This window comes from Saimiri boliviensis, chromosome 16 (assembly GCF_048565385.1).
Source record: "Saimiri boliviensis isolate mSaiBol1 chromosome 16, mSaiBol1.pri, whole genome shotgun sequence".
Lineage (NCBI taxonomy): Eukaryota > Metazoa > Chordata > Mammalia > Primates > Cebidae > Saimiri > Saimiri boliviensis.
In genome coordinates this window covers 8,427,539-8,451,783 of record NC_133464.1, presented here as the reverse complement: position 1 = coordinate 8,451,783, position 24,245 = coordinate 8,427,539, and positions in this window count along the sequence as shown.

The following is a 24,245-nucleotide window of genomic DNA, read 5'->3' as shown; positions in this document are numbered from 1 at the left end:
GGGGGCTTACTACCTGCCTAAGGTTTTTGCATCAAATCTGTGGGATTTTGTACACCACTAGGATTTTTTTGTTGTTGTTGTTAGTGGAAAATATTAATTAAAGCAGAGACCTTGGACCATGATGTATAATTAATAAATTCTATTATTAAAGTTAAAACCTCTGCCATGCTTCATTGTTCAGTGATTAACATTAGATATTTCAGCTTATTGAATATATCTTATTGCCACCCAATAGGAAGAACTTATTAAGACTTTACTTAAAACAAATAGGAACAGGTATGGGCCATGAAGACTAACCCTAAACCCTGAAGGTGGTGGGAAGGGAAACTGGAAGGATGAGGATAATATAGTGTTTTGTTGAAGAAGGAAGAGATTTGGATTAAACTGAAACTGATTGGGCTTCTGAAATGGATGAGGGGTACTACTGAGTTTTTTACTGTATCTATTATATTTTATCTATTATCTTAGTTATAAAATCTATTAATCCATTATCCACAGATTTTTAGGTATAGATGTTTTCTACATTACAAAACAATAATAATAATAAAAATATAAATTAGTCTGTAGAGTATGTCAAGTGAGTTTCTATCATATTTCAGTCCTAAGTTGTTGGAATAATTGCAATGAGAACAGCACAATTTCCTGCCATCTTCTCGTGACCGATAAGCTCTTTTGTGTCTCTGTTTGCCTTTGCATATTCCTCTTGGCCTTCATGTGTGTGGTTCCCACTGGAAGGCTAGTAATCCATTAAGTCACAGAAGCAAGTCTACCATCAAGAGTTTAGAAGTCGTGATGGTGCCATTGTTGCCACAATCTATGGAATCTTATAATGAGAAAAATGGCTGTCCCCATTGGGCTCGATTCTTTTTTTTTTTTTTCAAAGTGAGTATTTAATGCACTCATTAACACCAGAATGATGATTAATGGAGAAAGAAATGACAAAATAACTCACAAAACAGAAAGCAATACAAATAAATGATACTAACTTAAACATGTTTAAAAAAACCCACAAAACTCCAAAGCCATAAAACAGAACAAGATTATATTTCATATTTCAATATATGACCTCTGTATAACCAAAAAATAAACCACCAGTCAAATGAATGAGAAAAAACATAAATTCTTAAAAACATAAGAGCACATTATTCCCTTAATCATGATGACAGAGAAGTGTGTGTAAATATTTGAGATATAAGTAGTGATACTTGAGATATTAACAGGTATACATAAATCTCTTATCAGTTCTGAAATCTTTACACACAGGGTAATATATCTGCCGTATGTCACCATGATGAGCAGGCTAAGACCAGCTTGTAGATACAAGTATAGATATCAGTAGAGGTATGAATATGGCTAAAGACACAGATGCAGAGATGATGAATAGATAAATAGAACCTTATGGAGAGGGACAAAGATAGAGGGGGAGGGAAAGAGAGAGAGGGAGAGAGAGAGAGAGAGAGAGGGAGAGAGAGAGAGAGACAGAGACAGAGAGAGACAGAGAGAGAGAGAGAGAATATCTCCAAAGAAGTAATATGTTTTCTTTCTTTGAAATGTTTGCACTAATGACAATTTCTCCTCATCCTCCTCATCACCAGTTTGTTTCAAACTATCCCTTGACAAATATAGTCCTCATTAAAATGACATTACCTCGTTTCAAGAATCTGTCCTCTATTATCACACTTCTTTATATAAATCCCTTTCAGCTTTCATTACACATAAAATGTAGGATCTCTAACATTTTCATTCACATCACTTACATCCTCCTCTAGAAATACTTTAACATGTTCACATTTGAAATACTTATATTATTATGGAGAAAAAAAACAATGTGTGATCCTTCATTAAAATCAGATGTGTCATTAAAAATAACTTTTGACAAAATTGTTATAAAAATTTTAAATATACACAAACATAAAAATATCATTAATAATGAACCTTCAAACACTCATTACCCAGATAAGTTAATTACCAGGACTTTGCACACGTGAAAGAGGTTTTTTGGTTGTTGCTGAAATATTTTAAAGGTAGTTATAGGCACTATGGCATTTCAACTCTTATGCTTTAGTAACAGTGTCACAATTCACAGTAAATATAAATACAATTAACTCTTGTTTATTCCAGTGTATTTTGCAAATAGCAAAATACGAGAATATTAACGATATAAACAAACTAAAATTTCATTAATAAAAAAAGATAATTAAGCCCATTCATACATCAGAATTCAATGTGGTGATTATATATGACAGATCAGTTCATCCAATCGTATTAGGAGAAAGGTATATGATTGTATATGTTATTTTATAATGATGAGAATACATATCTACATAGAGACAGAGATAATGAGTGTATAGTATGATATTTCAAGAGACATGTAAGAAGCTATTAATATAAATATTGGTTTCTGGGGAGAAGGAAGTGGAGGGGTGGGATAGGGGGCTCCATATTCTGCCATTTTCATCGTTCTGTACTGTTTGAATTCTTATATGTGCATGTATTACTCTTATTTAGAAATAATGAAAATCATTCTGATTCAAGATGGCCTTGCTAAAATCCTCACTTTTTTACTTGTAAGTTCTATGAGCTTGAATTAGTTACATTCTCTTTCTAGGTATCAGTTTCCTCCTATACAAATGACTTATTCATTTGTACCAGTCTTCCATAACTCTTCTGGTGATTAAATTACTCATGTGAAGACTGCCCCAAAGATTCAATAAATTTGTTGCTAGTACATTTTAAATACTTTCATCATTAAGATTTTATATAAATTCCCCATGTATCTAAATGTTTCCTCAATATTTCAAATAGTATACATTTACTTTAAAATATGAATATTTTATTTCAATAATGTTTCTAATTGTTCATGCATGTGCTAAGAGCACACTGCATTAGTCATTGCATGCTTAAAATTTTTAAAAGTCAGTTTGCGTGTTTCACATTTTGAAATTTTACCTATTGTTTTGCACAGGGTTATAGTTTGAGAATTTTAGAATGCTGGAGTATGTTTCTTTATTGAAAATATAATATCATGCTTGATGATCTTATAGTTTTATCCAATAAGTATTTTCTGATCTATTACTACAATGTAAGAAGAAATCCGAGTTGGAGCTATATGCATAAACATAAAAAATATACCAAACCCTGCCCTCAAGGGGTTTGCAATAGAGAAGGGGTTATTCAGGACATGCTGTTAATAAATTAGTTTAACCATGGAAATGCTATCTGACGCATGAAGAATTACATTAGCACTCAATTAGTCCCTTTATCTCATAGTGAGAAGGATATTTCTAATAAAATATAATGACGTCCATTGTTAGTTGTATTCCTAGATATTTTATTCTCTATGTGGCAACTGTGGATGGGAGTTCACTCATGATTTGGCTCTCCGTTTGTCTGTTATTGGTATATAGGAATGCTTGTGATTTTTGCACATTGATTTTGTATCCTGAGACTTTGCTGAAGTTGCCTATCTTCTTAAGGGAATTTGTGGTTGAGATGTTGGGGTCTTCTTGTCTACTGCCAGTTTTCAAAAGGGATTCTTCCAGTTTTTGCCCATTCAGTATAATATTGGCTGTGGGTTTGTCATAGATAGCTTTTATTATTTTGAGATACATTCCATCGATACCTAGTTTATTGAGAGTTTTACCATAAAGGGCTGTTGAATTTTTTTGAAGGCCTTCTCTGCATCTATTGAGATATTCCTGTGTTTTTGTCCTTGGTTCTGTTTATGTGATGGACTATGTTTACAGATTTGCATATGTTGAAACAGCCTTGCATGTCCAGGATGACGCCTACTTGATTGTGATGGATAAGGTTTTTGATGTGCTGTTGCATTCGGTTTGCCAGTATTTTATTGAAGATTTTTGCATTGATGTTCATCACGAATATTGGCCTGAAATTTTCTTTTTTGGTTGTGTCTCTACCAGGTTTTGATATCAGGATGATGTTGGTCTCATAAAATACATTAGGGGGGATTCCCTCCTTTTGTATTATTTGGAATAGTTTCAGAAGGAATGATACCAGCTCCTCTTTGTACATCTGGTAGAATTTGGCTGTGAACTCTTCTGGACCTGGGCTTTTTTTGGTTAGGAGACTATTAATTGCTGTCTCAACTTCAGACCTTGTTGTTAGTCTATTCAGGAATTAAACTTCTTCCTGGTTTAGTCTTAGGAGGGTGTAAGTGTCCAGGAATTTATCCTTTTCTTCTAGATTTACCAGTATATGTGCATAGAGTTGCTTGTAGTAATCTCTGATGGTAGTTTTACTTCTGTGGAATTGGTAGTGATATCACCTTTGTCATTTTTTATTGTATCTATTCGAGTCTTCTCTCTTTTCTTTTTTATTAGTCTGGCTAGCAGTCTATCTATTTTGCTGATCTTTTCAAAAAACCAGATCCTTGATTTATTGATCTTTGAAGAGTTTTTTGTGTCTCTGTGTCCTTCAGTTCTACTCTGATCTTAGTTATGCTATCCCCATCAAGTTACAATTGATCTTCTTCACCGAACTGGAAAAAATCACCTTAAACTTCATATGGAACCAAAAAGAGCCCACATAGCCAAGACAATCCTAAGCAAAAAGAACAAAGCTGGAGGCATCATGCTACTTGACTTCAAACTATATTATAAGGCTACATTAATCAAAACAGCATGGTATTGGTACCAAAACAGAGTTATAGACAAATGGAACAGAACAGAGGCCTCAGAATTAATGCCACAAACCTACAACCATCTGATCTTTGACAAACCTGACAAAAACAAGCAATGGGGAAAGGTTTCCCTGTTTAATAAATGGTGTTGGGAAAACTGGCTAACCATGTGCACAAAGTTGAAACTGGACCATTCCTTACACCTTAAAAAAAATTAACTCCAGATGGATTAAAGATTTAAACCTAAGAACTAACACCATAAAAACGCTAGAGGAATACATACGCAATACCATTCAGGACATAAGTATAGGCAAGGACTTCATGATTAAAACACCAAAAAAGATGGCAACAAAAGCCAAAATAGATAATTGGGATCCACTTAAACTTAAGAGCTTCCACACAGCAAAAGAAACAATCATTAGAGTGAACCAGCAATCAACAAAATGGGAAACATTTTTTGCAAGCTACCTATCTGACAAAGGTCTAATATCAAGAATCTACACAGAACTAAAACAAATTTACAAGAAAAAGACAAATAACCCCATCAAAATGCGATTAAAGGATATGAACAGGCACTTTTCAAAATAAGACATTTATGCAGCCAACAGACATATGAAAAAATGCTCATCATCACTGGTCATTAGAGAAATGAAAATCAAAACCACATTGAGATACCATCTCATGCCAGTTAGAATGGCAATTATTAAAAAATCTGGAGACAAGAGATGCTGGAAAGGATGTGGAAAAATAGGAACACTTTTACACTGTTGGCGGGAGTGCAAATTAGTGCAACCATTGTGGATGACAGTATGGTAATTACTCAGGTATCTAGAAATAGAAATTCCATTTGACCCAGCAATCCCATTACTGGGTATATACCCAAAGGATTATAAATCATTCCATTATAAAGACACATGCACACTTATGTTTATTGTGGCACTGCTCACAATAGCAAAGACTTGGAACCAACCCAAATGCCCATCAAGGATGGACTGGATAAAGAAAATGGGGCACATATACACCATGGAATACTATGCAACTTTAAAAAAAGATGAGTTCGTGTCCTTGCAGGACATGTATGCATCTGGAAACCATCATTCCCAGCAAAGTTACACAAGAACAGAAAACCAAACACTGCATGTTCTCACTCATAAGTGGGTGTTGAACAATGAAAACACATGGACACAGGGAGGAGAACATCACACACTGGGGTCTGTTGGGAAGTGATAGCAGGGGTGGGGAGGTTGAGGAGGGATAACATTAGGAGAAATACTTAAAGTAGGTGACGGGGGATGGAGGCAGCAAACCACTATGGCATGTGTATACCTATGTAACAATCCTGCACATTCCACACAGGTACTCCAGAATTTAAAATATAATAACAATAAAATCAAAGATGAAATTAATTCAATAAAACACAATGACAATGACTCATGATTGAAAACATCTAAAATATGATTAATGCAAGTACAATAATATAAAGATCTAAAATAATATTCCAGTGAATTGTAAAATCATATAAAACATTGTAAAACTATTTTAAACTGTTAAAATTAAATTTTGATATTTAATAATGTCAAATATTTAATAATGTCAAAAGCAATAAAATCCCCTCCAGGATAAAGATAATAAATAATTTCTTGACCATGAAACTTTATATTTAGCAAAATGATATGATGAATTAAAACCTTCATTTTACACCTTGAGTAACATCAAAGGACATTGTGCAACTGCATCCTCCATTGCCCTTATGAGTCCCATGTTCCTGGTGATCACCCAAGTGTAAGAACTAACTCATCCCCAGCAGGAATATTGACCTGGTGGCATGAGAGTCACCGGAGAGTGTTGTAGACAATGACACTAATTTTTACAAGTATATCTCGTTTATTATAAACTGCAGGAGAAAGCTTATGATTCTTTGAGCAACATTTTAGTGTTTTTCTCTAATCTGTACAAACAATAATTTGCCACTAACAACAAAAAAAGAAGGTGATAGGAAAAAAGGAAGTAAGACTGAGGAAGCAGGTAACGCAGAATTACATATGCAAAGAAATCTCTTCTAACATCTGGATGGCCCATCTTTGTGCTCTTTAGCTCTGATATCTCCCTCCCAATTCAATAGCATCTTATTGCATGGTGCTCTACTCAGATACGTTGCTAATAGTTAATATGTACCAGCTTGCCGCTCCTCTGAAAGCAACTGGGAATTTCAGTTTACAGAGGTTTTGGAACTCAAGGCTTCTCTTGGTATTTCATGCAGCTAAATGCATTTTGCAGCACAGTTCTTCAACGCTACAGTATGTCCAGACTTGCTTATACAATTATTTATGACAAAGGATTATGACATGAGGGAGAGATGAAGGGATTATTCAAGAAATCGTTCTGCTTTTGTTAATAGGTTTATTTCATGACTTCTGCTTTAATTCTTTTCTTCTCTGCCCTTTCCCAGTGGCATTTGTACAAACTTTAAGAACAGTAATTACCATGTCTATCATATCAAAAATATACAGGCTAAATGAAAGACATAGATGCATATGCCCACCGATAATGTTGCGAAGAAAACATTAAATTTATGACAAAGCATAGTGTACAATCAAATCCCCAGGCCACACTTTCCATGACATGAAGGTGGCTGAATATTAATATACATATAATCACATGTACACACACACACACACACACACACACACACACACACACACACACACCTCATAGTAAAATTTCAAGCCATTCAACAGCCCTGTTCAACACACTTAAAAATTGTGTTGAACAAAAGCTATTCTGTTGCACTCATTTGCAAAAGGATATAATTAGTTGTTCTTTCAGTTTTCTAGATAAAGATGGTACATATGAAAAATAACAGGCTGTCAATACCCTAAAGGGTTAGCAGGATGAATTCAACAAAGGAATATATTTTAAGACAACAACAGTTTATCTTTTTTCCCTAATATCTGTGGTATTTTGAGATCCATTATGACATGAAAGCATGTGTTAAAATGAAAAATGAGTGTATTTAAATTTTACATATTTTATATATGTCCTAAACTGTTTCTAATTATAATTTAACAATTAAAAATATATAAATAACCAACAGTAAATTTATGAAGATGAATAACATAGAAAAAAAGCTCTAAAAATAATTCCCAGGGCCAATTTTGACCTACAAATATATATTAACCAATTCAATTTATTTTTATGCTTCAAAATAACTCAATCAATAAGCATCTATTGAGAAACCTGTACATTTCAGTCATAGTTCTAATGTAGCTTTGCAAGGAAAAAACTCAAAGAAAAATTAATAGTAACATAGGCTATTTATAAATTATTCATTGCATGCAAGTCAATGTAGAATACGTGAAATGTGCATATTTTAAGTTACATTTCACTTGTCTTTGCTGTCCATAGCCAACCTTAAAAGAGAAACAAACTAGAAATAAAGCAGGGCAAGGAGATGGACAGGAAGAAAAAGAGGGAGTGGGAAGAAAATTTGATATAAGAGGAAAATCTGTGGTACTACTCTGTTCAAAGTGCTCACCAATGCTCTATTTTATCAAGTGAAATGACCCGACCACAAATATAAAAATATATATATTTTAACATGCAATAACTAAATACATACACATATGTACATAGGAAATATTTGAACATTTAATATTTGGATGACTAAAACAAATGTATCTTTTAATATTCTTTCTCCAGAATATATATGTATACATATTACAGAGAAAAAAAAATCACAAAATCTTACATCCAGTTTTAGGGCGCTTTCAGTCCTGTGAGGTGACAGGAGAATAACAGGTTAAGAATCGTGGACTTAATTATGAGAGGCATGCTGTAGTTAGGATTCCATTGCATTCCATTCCTTTCCATTCCAAAAGTTAGATTATAGATACATTTACTTTTCCTTTTGCAATTACGTGAACTGTCACCAAAGCAGAGAGTTCAGGAGAACAATCACAATTGGTAGCACTAGTCTGTATTCTGAAATGCGAGTGTGGTCTTTAGCTTTCTGTTTTTTAAAAACGTGTTTATTATATTTTAAGTTCTGGGGTGCGTTTGCAGAGGTGCAGGTTTGTTTACGTAGGTGTACACGTGCCATGGTGGTTTGCTGCATCCATCACCATCAACCCCTCAACGACACTAGGTTTTCCTCCTAACGTTATCTCTCCCCAATGCCCCCACCCCCTGCTATCCCTTCCCTAGGCCCCCACCCCCCGACAGGCCGTGGTGTGTGAAGTTCCCCTGTGTCCATGTGTTCTCATTGTTCAACATCCACTTACGAGTGGGAACACGCGGTGTTTGGTTTTCTGTTCTTGCGTCAGTTTGCTGAGAATGATGGTTTCCAGCTTTATCCCTGTTCTTCCACTTTCAAGTCCTGGTGGGTCAATGGCCAAAGCGCAGGTGCAGAATGGAGGCGCTGCTGCGATAGGTGCCATTGAAGTCTTCAAGGCCGCACAGCCAATGCAAAGGAACAGCTGAAAACGATGCTGCCATTAGTTAAGCATGTCCCTGATGACGCGGCGAAAAGTGTTCCTTCTCTGAACTTTCCTTCCTGAGTTCATGCCTTTTCCAAATCCTCAGATGAAACCCAGCGCTTCCGCTGAGCGCCAGCGTGACCGTGGACTGCAGGTGCGGTGGGTGGATGAGACTTCGCTGCCTGCTGTTTTGCAGCATTCACTTCTGCTTGAGAGAATGATTGACAAACCACGCTAATTCATAAGTAGGCATTTGGCAGACTTTTTTTTTTTTTTCAAACATGAACAAAGTGACCCTAAGGGAAACATCTGACAGTACTTGTTATTCATTATAAAATTCAAGCTTTCAAGTGAAAAGTAGAATTTTGGAAAATGTGTGCCTGCCACCATCAGCTTGGCAGCCTACAGCTTCCATATTTTAGACTCCTCCTTTTGAGAACAGTGGTGGTATTAACAAGTGTTATTTGTGTAATAAAATATATCAACAATTGGAAAATCTGAAAAACTATGTGAACAAACATTTTCCAAATGACTGATGCAAAATTCTACAAAATCACTTCTGGTTAAAAGATCCTTTTAAAGTAAAACAACCACCAATCAATTTTAATGTAACCAGTCATAAGACGTTCACTGATACAGTTTCAGATTCCACATTGCAACTAATAGGTAAGAAATTACCACTTGTTTAGTGCTGATGTAGTATCAAAGAAAGAATATTCATGATTTTCTGAAAAGGTAACTGGAATACTCTTCTCTTTTCCGTATCTGTGCAAGGCAATATTTTCTTCAAATATTTTAAGCAAAGCAGGAGATTATAGTAAACTAAATGCAGAAGCAGATGTAAAAATGTGTAAATCTTCTATTAGGTCAGATATCAAAATGTTTGCAAAAATAGGAAATAATTTCACTCCTCTTAAAAATGTTTCTAATGGAAAATATTTTAATAAACATATTATTTATATTAAAATAGAGTGTATTATTTTAATAATTGTTTAAAATATTTTTCTCAGTTTAATATTGGATAAAGTGAATATTGATAAATGTATCCTACATTAAAAAAAAGTTCTTTGGGGTCCTCAAAAATTTTCAAGTGTAAAAAGTGTCCTGAAATAAAGTTTCTAAATCATTGATATTTCCTAGAATAAGCATGTCTCTCTTAATTATTGTTAAATTATTGTTAAACCTAGAACAGTACCCAGTATATAGTAGTCACTGAATAAATATTTAATAGGCAGGAATTAAATATGTATTCAATCTTATCTCACAATAAAACTGCTAGCAATAATTTAACAAGACATTGTTTATAATGCATACTTTATGTTTATAATGCATACTTATAATGAAATGCATACTTTACTTATCTATATCTATAAATATATAGAGTCAACTCCTGAGGTTTTTTCATTTTAGCGTTTTTATTGATATATTTCACATACACAAAATTCACTGGTTACAAGAGTACATGTTAGTGTTTTGTTCATTTGTTTAAATATATTTGCTATGCTTTGCAACAATCAATATGAAATACAGAATTTTCTGATGACCCAAGAAGAAACCCTGCACATATTAGCAGTTAATGCCAATCTCCCATCAGACACTGGCAACTACCAATCTATTTTATGTCTCCATGCATTTCTTTATTCTGAACATCTCTTATGCATGGAATCATACATTATGAGCCCTTTAGTGTCAGACGGTGAGCATAGTATCTTCAAGGTTTACCATATTGTAGTATGTAACAGTACCTCATTACTTTTATGATGGAATAATATTCCATTGTATGAATATAATGGACATTTGCCCTTATTCAACTTTCACCTATAATGAATATGCTGCTAGGAATATTGATGTGTAGTTTTATCAGATAATTTGTCTCACTTCTGATATGGTTTTGTTGTGTCCCCACGAAAATCTCATCTTCAACTGTAGCTACCATAATTCCCATGTTTTGTGGGAAAGACATAGAGGGAGATAATTGAATTATGGGGGCAGTTAACTCCTACTGTCCTCATGGTAGTAAGTCTGCCGAGATCTGGATGGTTTCGTAAGGGGAAGCCCCTTTCACTTGTCTCTCATTCTCTCTTTGCCAGCTGCCATGCAAGATGTGCCTTTTGCCTTGCACCATGATTGTGAGGCCTCCCCAGCCACGTGGAACTGTGAGTCCATTAAACCTCTTTTCCTTTATAAATTACCAAGTCTCCTGTATGTCCTTATCAGCAGTGTGAAAACAAACTAATACGTTTCTCTCAGGCATTTACCTGGCTGTGGAATTGCTGGGTCATATGGTAATTCTATGTTTAACATGCTGAGCAATTGAAAACATTTCTTTTTTTCATGGTGGCTGTACCATACTTCATTCCTACTAGCAATGTATGAGGATTCCAATTACTCTACATCTGCACCAACAGTTGTTTTATTTTTGTTTGCTTATTTTTAAATTATAGCCACCTAGTAAGTGTAGAGTGATAATTCACTGTACGTTTGATTTGCATTCCCTAAAGACTAATGCTAATATCTTTTCATGGCTTATTGACCATTTGTGTATCCTCTCTGGGGAATAGCTTGAAATCTTATACTTTGCTCATCTTTTAATTGAATTGTGTTTTTATGGCTGACTTGTGAGAGTTCTTGAAGCATTCTTGATACTAAATCCTTGTCAGACATATGTTTGCAAATATTTTCTCCTATTCTGTTGCTTGCTTTTCATTTTCTTGATAGTATCCTTTAATGCATAAAAGTTTTTGATATTGATAAAATCTAATTTATCCATTTTCCTTTGGTTGCTTGTGCATTCAGTGTCGTGTATAAGAAATCATTGCCTAATAAAAAGTGATACATATTTTCACTTATGTTTCCTTCTAAGAGTTTTATATTTTTACCTATTAAATTTAGGTCTTTGATCTATTTTGGGTTACTTTTTGTATATGGTGTGAAGTGAAGCAAGGGTGTTGATTCATTATTTTACAGGTGAATATGCAATTTCTTCAGCAAGTATTTTATTCATAATGTTAATTATTATTGTTTCCTTGGTATGTGGTGAATGAACCCTGCAGCTCTGTGTGGAAGCTATTTTTTGCCTGCTTAGTATATTTCTCCTTTTCTTTTTTTCTCTAATGGACTCTGTCCTGCTTAAGCAGTCTTTCATTCAAATGTCTTTTTTGGCTTGCTATGGTTGGGTTCTATTAGTGTAGCCTATCCAAATAAGATGACATGTTGCTGAAGCTACATATTCTGTTGTTTAAAATGAGGCATAAAACGTGTTAAGAGACTAGACTTTATAGCAAAAATATAACATTACATAGTATCTGGCTTTGAACCATTTGTAGGGTGACCTAAACATCCTCCAGCTTTGCAGCAGAAGAAGAATCTCCATCAGGCCCAGTCTTCAACCAAAAGAGTACTGCTCCCTGGCTCCTCTAAACAACCAAACAAGTACTTATGGCCAAATAAATCATAGGGAATTCACAGAATTTGTTAAACTTAAAAAACTAAATCCTACATTTACAGCCAGATCTCTTAACATTATTTATGTTATGAAACAATAGTAATAATAAAGTAAAACAGCAAAAGGACAGATATATCCTACTGAAGTAATTTATGATTCACTTTCTGCTAAAAGTATACAGAAAAATCTAGCACTGCATTAGCAACACTGTAAAAAAATGGATAAATCTAGTTGTAAAAAAAAATTTACCTTGTTTGTCTGACAAATAAAATAACAGTAGAAAAATATGTCTGATACCATATGTTAGATTTGAATATGGAAAAAATCAAATACTAAACTGAGATAAATCTTTGAATCAAATACTCAACTAAATACTAAACTAAAATAAATCCTTGGACTTACCTAGTATTACTAAATCAAATATGAAACTAAAGTCAAATACTAAACTAAAATAAATCTTTGAGCTCACCAAGTCCAGATAAAGAAATTAAAGTCCAGAGGACAAAAATAATTTTTTTCAAGGGTGCATCACTAGAGATGGAAGTTAGATGGAGAGCTAGAATAAGAACCTTCTGTGGTCTCACTTCCATATAATATGTTTTCAACTACAACACCACTGCCTATATTTATATTTCCTATGGATTTTTCTGCCTTTTCCTTGTTATGTATGGAATATTAAGAGATACCATCACAAGTCTCTTGTCTAAGAAAGAAGGCGAGAATAACAGCTACAATTTCTTTGGAGACACACTGTTAAACTAAGTCTTATTTTTGCAAGATTGCAGATTTCTTTTGAATCAAAAATTATAGTTTCTAAAAATAGCTATGAGTTTGAATTGTGCATATGATTTTTGTATCATGTAATATTTTGAAAAATTAAGGGGAATGGTATGAAATCTCTATATTTAAAACATTTTGCTTTTACGAGAGGATTTTGGTCATATTTATTCATTCAGCTAATATTTATGGAGTGCATAATATTTGAACATATTGTTTTTTTATAATATTTTGCAGAAAAAAACAGGAATTCAGTTTAATAAAGACAAGAAAAAATCAGTGAGGGTACTGTATATTGCAAAGAGTATAAGATTTGTAAAACAGAAATTAAATATATTTCTGAATCATTAACTGGCCTATGGTTAATATAAGAAAACTACTAAAATAATATTTGAACAATAGTGAATAATATAACTGTCATTCTTTTAAAGCCATGACATCTCGTCTCTTGCTAATGAAATAAAATTCAGTTGATATACTGTTTAAAATAATTTATGTAATTTTGTTTGACAATAGAATAAACTTAGAATTGAAGGTGATATTAGATCACATTTCAGCAGAATAGCTTTCTAAAATTAATACTAAAATAAAACATAGAGTGTTCCTATTTTACACGAAGTCTTTTTGTTCCTCCAGACATGGCATTATTCTTAACTCATAAGTCAAGATTAATTCAAAGAAAGGATGGCCAATATAAAGATGCATCTGCTAAAATTATGTCACAGAGTGTCAATAGAATACATTTTATAATTCACTTTGTCCACAGTATATGACATTATACGAATCTTGACAGGTTTTTAGTTTGAGATAATTGTATTATTTCTTACTACTTTTATCAAACCACTTGAAATTTGGGTATTTAAATTTATGTCACACATGAACTCATCTTAATCTGACACCACAATATTAAACTACGATCAATGGAAGAAAAGAATTCCTTACTAAAATTAAGCATCCAGTGGTAACACTGTAGCTGCAAGTCTTTGATCATGGTGGGTCTTCAAGGAAACATCTTAATGTGGTAGCCTTTCTTGAAGATATGGTTGTCTACACCGAGTAGAGTTTTTTTCATGAAAAGCTAAAGACTTCATCAGTTCCTTGGCGAAAACACACTAACAAGGCTCACAGGACGATAGTGTTTACAATAGCATGCAAATACATTTGGTTACATTGAAAAATAAATCTGCTAGGAAGATGAACTGCTTACATTGGCTGGTCAGTTTGGCTGCTGCGCATTTAACTCTCTATTTGAGCCACCTGGATCTAAGTTCTAGTAAAAGATCCTTCATTATTTGGCAGCCCACAATCAATTCGTATATTAAGCAGATGTCATAATATCTGCCCTGCCTAATTCATAATGCTCTGTAAAGGTAAAATAAGATTAATCATATTAAAATATGCATAATATTTAAGAAGAAGAAAAGGTCTTAACCCAAACAGGAAAAGGAGTAAGGGGTTCTATATTGTAAATAAAAAATTAAATAGATTTTATAAAAATAGACTTGTCCATCACTTTAAGAACATACTTATAAGAACATATAAATACCCTTGCTTTGAGTATTTCCTTTTATTTCATGATATTCAGTGCAATTTGATTTGTTTTGTTAAGTTCAATATATTGTGAAGATGAATTATACCATCTTAATTATCATTTACCACTACTGATAGTACATTTAAAAGTCTTCAAATTTATGAGTACCTCGGAATTTCAGAAAGAGTGTATGTAATATCTACACATTTTTTTTTAATGGAGAACTCAGAACAAGAGTTCTGACCAAAACTTACGGTCTAACTAAAGCTTCTGACCAAATCTTATTGTAAAAAACATAATAATAACAATTCAATTTATTGATTGGTAAAATAGGTAGATGCCTTCAAAATGAAACTAAAAGGGACAACAGAGACTAAGTCCATTTATCATGCCAGTGGAGAGGCATGGAAAAGACTGGATTAGGTAGCAGAGCCGTAGAAAGGTCAACAGCTAAGTGCTAAGACATCTGAGTCCAACAGACTTGGGTTTGAATCCTGTGGCTGATTGTACATGTTCATACCATACTGTAAAATGCACTCATATGATAGAAATCTATGAGTGTAAGTGCTAAAAAATAAAGTTGTCAGCATGTATACTCCGTAGGGAAGGCACACTTTACATTACACAAACAAGTAATATATGTCTAAGTAGGAGTGGAGACCCGCAACTTGGCAGGGATCATTGAATCAAGGCCTTTCCTCCTGTGATAAATGCTAACTTAACGAATATTCTTAGTTTTTATAAAACAAAATGTATTCCTCATTTATGAACTTATAATAACTTGTGAATTATACTTAACCATTATGATTACAAAAGGAGAAAGTAGAGTACAATGATCACTTTAAACAGAAAAGTTGTATTTCCAGATCTAATGTTTTTAATTTTAATGAATATTTTTGTGACTATGTAATCTTAGGAAAAGTAAATTATTTTGATGCCAGTTTGAGGGATGTTAGACGCTATACTCAATGTATTATACTGTATTATTTAAGCACTTTGTAATGCAGAATCAGATTGGATGTAAGGAAATATAAATGAGTTATTAAGGTTCTATTTCAGCATAAACATATCAAATGATTCTTGAAAGATGTGCTCACATGACAAAGAGCTATTTATTCATATTTTGTGGTTGGGGGTAAAAGCATCATGTCTTCTCAACTGGAGAATTATGCCACATAAAATGATTACCATTTAGATCACTTTTTGGAAGAAACATTGAAAATGATCATGAAAATTAAGTGTGAAGCTGCTTCTGAAATTTTCAAGAATAGTTTTAAAAGTAAGAAATGTGGCAGGGCGCGGTGGCTCAAGCCTGTAATCCCAGCACTTTGGGAGGCCGAGGCGGGTGGATCACGAGGTCAAGAGATCAAGACCATCCTGGTCAACATGGTGAAACCCCGTCTCTACTAAAAATACAAAAAAAAAAAAAAAAAAAAAAAAGTAGCTGGGCATGGTGGTGCGTGCCTATAATCCCAGCTACTCAGGAGGCTGAGGCAGGAGACTTGCCTGAACCCAGGAGGCGGAGGTTGCGGTGAGCCGAGATTGCGCCATTGCACTCCAGCCTGGGTAACAAGAGTGACACTCCGTCTCAAAAAAAAAAAAAAAAAAAAGAAATGTAAGAAAAATTGAAATCAGGCATAAAATTATTCAGGGTACCAGTCAACAATTTCTCATTTTCTCAGATCATTGTTTTAAATTAAAATTTATTTTTATTTATTTATTTATTTATGTATGTATTTATTTATTTATTTTGTAGAGATGGGGACTCACTAAGCTGCCCAGGTCCAACTCCTGGTCTTAAACAATTCTCCAACCTCCCGCCTCAGCTTCCAGAGTGTTAGAATTACAGGCATGAACCATCACATCTGACCAGACCTTTTTCTTTCTTTTTTTTTTTTCAGAATTGTTTCTGCTACTAGTGAAACTGTGACCTAAATCATTAAAACAGTACAGAATTTGTTATCCTTGTCACTTATCTCATAATATAATTCCTCCTAAAATGCTACTGTATTACTAAAAGTCTATATATACCAGACTATGATTTCACATTCACTAATTAAGTTCAATGGTATACTTTGTTACATGAATCACCTACAAAATCATTCATATGAGGTTATAAATATCAGAAAACAAAATACAATGGAATGTTTAAAAGCAGTAAACTTACTTTTTACAACTGTCATATGGTGAAATTTCAAAATGCTTCAGTTTGCCATTGTCCTATAGTGACATATTTCAAAGTATAAGAATTAGATGGATAATTAGATGTAGCTAACTGTGCAGTGCTATCTAATACCTATTGGCACTAAAAAGAATAAAGAGTGAAAATTGCCTTGTGTGGAGTGTGTCACATGGGAGACACTTGATAAATGTCAAGTCTTTTCTTCTGTCCTGAGAATTAGCGATTAGAAGAGCTAAGCAATTTAGAATAAGTTTGTCAATTCATTTCTAAAACCCTCCATTTATCCATAAGGTTGATGTGCCTGAGATCTCAGTCTCTCTCTCTTTGATTCTAATTATTTGGAAAATCCTGTAAAATTTTCATTTCTATTATTAATTGGAAAGGCTCACCTCTTCAGCCAGCTAAAACAAATATTTATTGAGCACCAATTATTTGTCAGTACTAGGATAAAATTTAGTTGTAGAGGCATGGTATGACATTCCCCATGGGAGCATAGACTAAAGAACAATTAAACTTAGAGTTCATTTCAATACAATGTGAGAAGGACTAACAGAAGGATTTCGCCAGGGGTCTACCTGTTATTTCAGTATATTTATACCGAATACAGGTACTGAAACAAATGTTTCAAAGAATACATTTGGATTACATTGTATTTAATGTGAAACATATTGCATATGCTTTGTTTCGAGTATCATATCATATAAAGCCTGTAAATATCCAAAGAATTTTACTGAGTAAATTAGCTTTGACATCTCCATAAAGAAATAAGTGATTGTAACATAATATGGCACAAAAGAGTTGAATTAGTATAGCAAAACTATAGCTTTGGCAATTCATACAATACATTGATTTTATTAGTAAGTTACACTATATATTTTGTACCTCATATCTAAGTGTGTGGACATATGTATAATATATATATTTCCATTTTTTAAAAATATGTAAAATCTGGAGAGTTGTAAATTATAAATTATGAGTATTTATATTTTCCATGACTCTCTCTGTAAATGAATCCATAATAAAAATGTAGATATACATTTTGTGTTCGAATGACATTGACATTAAGCATTTATTAAGTTGAATTTCTTAGAAATCTCTTTAGATAAATATTAAAATACAAATATCAATTTACTTCAATCATTTGAGGCCCAAAAAGTTGAAAATACAGTTGGGCAAATGGTGCTTCTCCTAATGGATAGAAAAAGAGTGATATATTTGCTTGAAGCTTCCAGATTCTGTAATAACAAAAGACACTTTACAAGGTTTTCTAGAGTCAAGCATTAAATACAACAAATGCAAAGCAAAAAACACAGTCAGAGTTTTGTCTAGTCAATGGTAGTTAGCTATAATTTCACCATTTTGTCCCAAAGGGAAAGTTGTAAAAAAAAAAAAAAAAAAAAAAGGTATTTCTCATTTGCTTTTAAAACTTAACTGTTCTATCAAGAGAGGCCAGCCAGGCTGGGAGCAGTGGCTCAAGCCTTTAATCCCAGCACTTTGGGAGGCCGAGACAAGTGGATCGCCTGAGGCCAGGAGTTTGAAACCAGCCCGGCCAACATGGTGAAACCCCTTCTCCACTGAAAAAAATTACCCACGTGTGGGTACAGGCACATGCCTGTAATCCCAGCTACCTTGGAGGCCAAGGTATGAGAATCGCTTGAATCCCTAGGGTGGAGGTTGCAGTGAGCCCAGATCCCACCACTGCACTCTAGTCTTGGTTGCAGAGAAAGACTCTGCTTAAAAAGAAAAAAATAATAATTAAGTAATTTTTAGAAGGCTAGCCAATTGTCACCTGATGGAGTATCGGTTTAGTGGAATGCAGTTAAGTATGCTGTGTGTGTGTGTCCCATCTTTCTTTCCGTGTTCATTCTTTTCACAACATTAAGCTAAGTAGCCATCCGTTTAGGTTTAAGATCTTGTATTATAGTTTAAAAAGGGATCGCACAAATCAAATCTTGGCCATTGATTTGACTCCTATGCTATTCTGTTTGTGCTTCTTATTGGGCTCTGGGACCTTTGGGAAATTGCTTGATTTCTCTGTCATTTTTACCCCTATCTATCTCAATGAGGATTTTGAAATTTTAATGCCATTGTTAATGTGAAGAACTCACCAGTAACTGGCATGCAGTTGAAGCATAGTAAAAGTTGGGAGTAAACATAATACAGTGACTTTACACCACAGAAACGTGGATGATTACAACTGGAAGGAATATCACCTTCTCATTTTCTATATCAGGTAGAAAAAAAAAAATCCGAATAGGCAACAAGGCTTAAATAAAAGCAGAACTGAGAACTGAAATGTTCTCAATGTATTGATAGCTACCAGCTATCAATACATTGATTATTTTGAGTGACGTGTACACCATTTTACTTCCATCCATTGATATTGAACCCTAAAATGAGGATAAAACAAAGACTTTTTAATGTTTCTGAATGGTAGTGTTTGCCCTGTATTTTCAACTGGAAAAAGAAAAAAAAAAAAAAAAAAACTTATTTAAACCAGAAATATTAGCCACAGCACTGACATTCTGCCTTTCATGAAGAAAATTCTGTGAAAGTTACTGGTAATGTTCCAAAGCCAGATCATCTGCAGTTCATTCCTATCAAAAAGCTTTCATGGTTGAGATTAACACGCTAGGAATTTCTTAGATTAAACCTAAGGCATCTGAGCTCACAGATCTGCCACAAAAGAAACCACACATTTCTCAAAGAGAAAATTATCATGATCCACTAATGAGGGAAAAGGTAAATGACTTATTTCTCAGCATTTTTTGGAAAGAAAGACAGATGATTAAATAATAAATATATAAGTAAGGTTATATATAATAAGATATGATTGTTTAAAATTGTTAGCAATTAAGTTTGTAACTTAGGATTGTACGTAAATATTCTTTGTTTAGATCACATTATGTCTAACTGTTCATCCTTGTTTTTCAAATCAGAATATTCAAGTCCCTGAAACTGTATTACAGAGAATGGCCAAATGGAACAGCTCATCTAATTGGTATTCCAAAGTCTAGATTTACCATCTACCCTCTAGTAATGCTCACATCATTTTAGAAGTATCTAGAATTTTGAACATGAAACTAAGAGAGATGTCCTGTCTAATTTTAAATGAAAAAAAGAGATAAAAGTTATATCCTGGTTACTTAAGTTTAATAATTCAGATGAAAATGATGAATTTACAGACAATCGAGAAATCTCAGATTTTTAAAGAATGTGATTGCAATGTATGCAAATTGAGGAAATTTTCAATACTAAAATAGCAAGCTAAATGTAAATACAGCAAATAATCATTTTACTGTTCAGTAATGAATATTGTTACTTATTTATAGTGTTTCAGTACATGAAAAAATAAGGGAGTTGAGATATCTGCAAATTATTGATGAGATATTCTAATTTTTATTATTTTCTTTGCTGGATGAGCCAGTCATTGAAGTGTTATAAAAAGTGCTTATTTTGTTGATGAATATAATTTTACTGTAAAACTATAGATATCAAACTAACCCCCACTCAAAATAAAGAGAGTTATGTACATAATAAACAGCTGTAATATCAAAGGGGCAAACTTCAGGGTGTCATTAATTCTATAGGAAATTATCGACTTGTTTATAAATTTTACGTCTTCATATTATTGAGAGAATTGTAATTTAGTAAAATCTTACAAAAAAGAACAAATAACTGGATTTTCTCATTCTGATTTTCATATAAAAGAGACACATGCCAAAATAACATTGTATTATTATGTTTTACTGTAAGATTTTTAATATTAATACATTTTTAAATATGTTTTATAATTTTTATTGTACAATCTAAGAACCATTAGATAATTTCAAATATTTTGAAACTATAACATCAAAAATTATTCAGTTGTTTATAGCATGACTAAGTTCAAAACCAAGGAAATGTAAATGCAGTTACTCACAAAATATAATTAGCAAAAATAATATATGTTCATTCCATCCTTTGTGAGACCATCGTATCTCTATTTTTAGTATAACCAATAAATTATGATTAAATATAAATCACCACATGCTTGTGTAATAAACACAATGTAGCAACTAAAACATGTGATTACATTTATTATTTCCCCTGTTGCTCAGGCTGGAGTGCAGTGGCTCAATCTCGGCTCACTGCAACATCCGCCTTCCAGATTCAAGCAATTCTCATGCCTAGTAGCTGAGACTACAGGCGTGCACCACTACACCTGGCTAATTTTTATTTATTTAGTTAGTTAGTTTTGCTCTTTCTGTCCAGGCTGGAGTGCAATGGTGTGATCTCGGCTCACTGCAACCTCCGCCTCCTGGGTTCAAGCAATTCTCCTGCCTCAGCCTCCCAAATAGCTGGAATTACAGGGGCTCACCATCATGCCTGGCTAATTTTTGTATTTTTAATAGAGACGGGGTTTCACTATGTTGGTCAGGCTGGTCTTGAATTCCTGACCTCAGGTGATCTGCCCACCGCGGCCTCCCAAAGTGCTGGAATTACAGGCATGAGCCACCATGCCTGGTCCTTTTTTTTTTTTTTTTTTTTTTTTTGTATTTTTAGCAGAGACGGGTTGGCCATGCTGGCCTCAAACTCCTGATCTCAAGTGATCCACCCACCTTGGCCTCCCCAAATTCTGAGATTACAGGAGTGAGCCACTGTGCCCAGCCTTTTTTCCCTTTGTAAAGCAGCAGGAAGAATGGATTTCACAATAAAATTTGTTTGTCAACTAAACTAACATCATTAAATTACCTTTGTTGAATAGTTTAATTATCATTTTTCTTCCGAAAGTGGATTTTGTGGAATGAACCAACCTAAATTTCACAGAATGCAATTAAGTCTTAAATCAATGTAATATTCTAACCAGAAAATACTATATACTTTCTACTCTATATTCTGTATATGTTAACTGATTCTATTGATATTAAAGACAACTATGAATGAAGACAACTTATTTAAAAAACAATATTAAAGGATGAATAAAATATAATAATAAACTATTAACTAGGACTTATCAAAAGGTTGTAGTGATATTGAACTTTTGACATACAGACCTTGGAAATATAAGGAATTTTCCTCACTGTTCACATTTGTAATTTTTTTCTATTATAAATTACATTAACACTTTTTTCTATCTTACCATTACATTTTAATTAATAGAGCTATGTTGAATTTCACAATTTAATGATTTATATTTTATCATGAAGAATCTTGATTTTAATCCAATTGGTAAGGTTATATACTGGAATTTTCGAAGGAAAATGTCATCTTGGAAGATTTTGAATTTAATTTGGAATCACCTGCTGAGTTCTCAGGGGTCTACTGGATAATTCAGAAACCATTTCTCCTTTACAAATATAAGAAAAAGAAGAGAAAGCTTCATTACAAGATCTCTTTCTGACTTGCCCCCCTTCACTGATACATCTAGAATGAGCTTTGTGGGTAAATATTTGAAAGAAATATTAAAATTTATGGAAACATATTAAAAACAGAAGACTTGCAGAATGTCTTTTTTGAGTCTATCCTAGAAGCTCTGAGGTTAAGAAAAAATAGATCAAATAAATAAAGGTATGCATTATATTTTGGTAAGGAAAATGATATCCTCAGTGGATAGATCTTAACAAATTACTTAAACCAAGTATATTTATCCAAGATCCAGAGTATCTTGTTTTCCCCTAACTTAAGCTCATTGCATTAATTTTAGCTGTGTTTTATTCTCAGAGGAATTCCCAAGATATATAAAAGTCAACTACTATAAGAGATCAGGATAGGATGAAAATCAATGTCTTTATAAGGCAAAAGGATGGCTCAATCATTGGCAAGGACTTAACATGTGCTTTTTATATCATGATTTCCTTCATTTCTCATGTGTCACTCCAAAAATTTTATGAGAATATTACTTATACTATCCAAACATATCCTTGGTCAAGATATAAATTTTCACAGGATGGCCATATATTTCAAAGTTCTCCCTATTGATCTGTGAGCATGTCTCCAAATGCCTAGCAAATCTACCCCTTTGCCAGGGAGAATAACGTATTAACTGCTGGAAACTTCTTGTTTCTTATTCAATGTGTATTTGGTCTGCCTCTCTCTCCCACTGTGCTGATACAGATTATTCTGCTGCTAATGCTTGACATGCTGTCAGAAGAGTTGAAATAAGACATGATACATGAGACAGAGAAGAAGACGTAAATGGCAGGAGAGCATCCAAGACAACTCAAAAAATAAACAGGAACTAAATCCTACCCATGATCTTGGAATTACCTGCTGTGAATGTCTGGTTAAACTATTGTGGACTTGTTTTGTCTACATAAATGTACTGCAAATGCAAAGTTTCCTGGAAACTGAGAAGCAACGTGATTTTGTACTTTGTTTTACTCATTTTGTTTTTTGTTTTGTTTGTACTTCAAAACTTCTAATAGACAATTGAAGCAAATTTACTCAGTGTCAGAAATCTGTAATATTTTTTGAAATGATCTTCAGATCTTGGGATCACAGTTAAAAACTAAATAAGAAACAATGGAAAATCATTTTTTAAATCTACCAATCATGTATTAATTGGGTTGATTTCAGAAATCACTCTTTAGGTGGTTTTGAATTAAGCACAGTGGTACAAACAAATATTAGTAAACAATTTTCTGATTTGTAGAAATTCACAATTCACCTAAGAGTTAAAACAAACAAAATAGAATTATAATAAATAGCATGTGATTTGACATTAAGGTACATATCATTTCCCTCTCCTTTGGCAAATAACTGGGTCATTCAGCCATGCAACTAAACTAGTACGTAGAGGATCATTGGCAAACTTTCCCAGTCCAAATTCAGTTAAATTTAGTAGCTCTTCGTGTTCAAAAATGACATCCCTGGCTGGGCGCAGTGGCTCAAGCCTGTAATACCAGCACTTTGGGAGGCTGAGACGGGTGGATCATGAGGTCAAGAGATCAAGACCATCCTGGTCAACATGGTGAAACCCCGTCTCTACTAAAATTACAAAAAATTAGCTGGGCATGGTGGCGCGTGCCTGTAATCCCAGCTACTCAGGAGGCTGAGGCAGGATAATTGCCTGAACCCGGGAGGCGGAGGTTGTGGTGAGCCGAGATCGTGCCATTGCACTCCCGCCTGGGTAACAAGAGTGAAACTCCAACAAAAAAAAAAAAAAAAAAAAAAAAAAAAAAGAAAGAAAAAAGACATCCCTGATTCAGCAT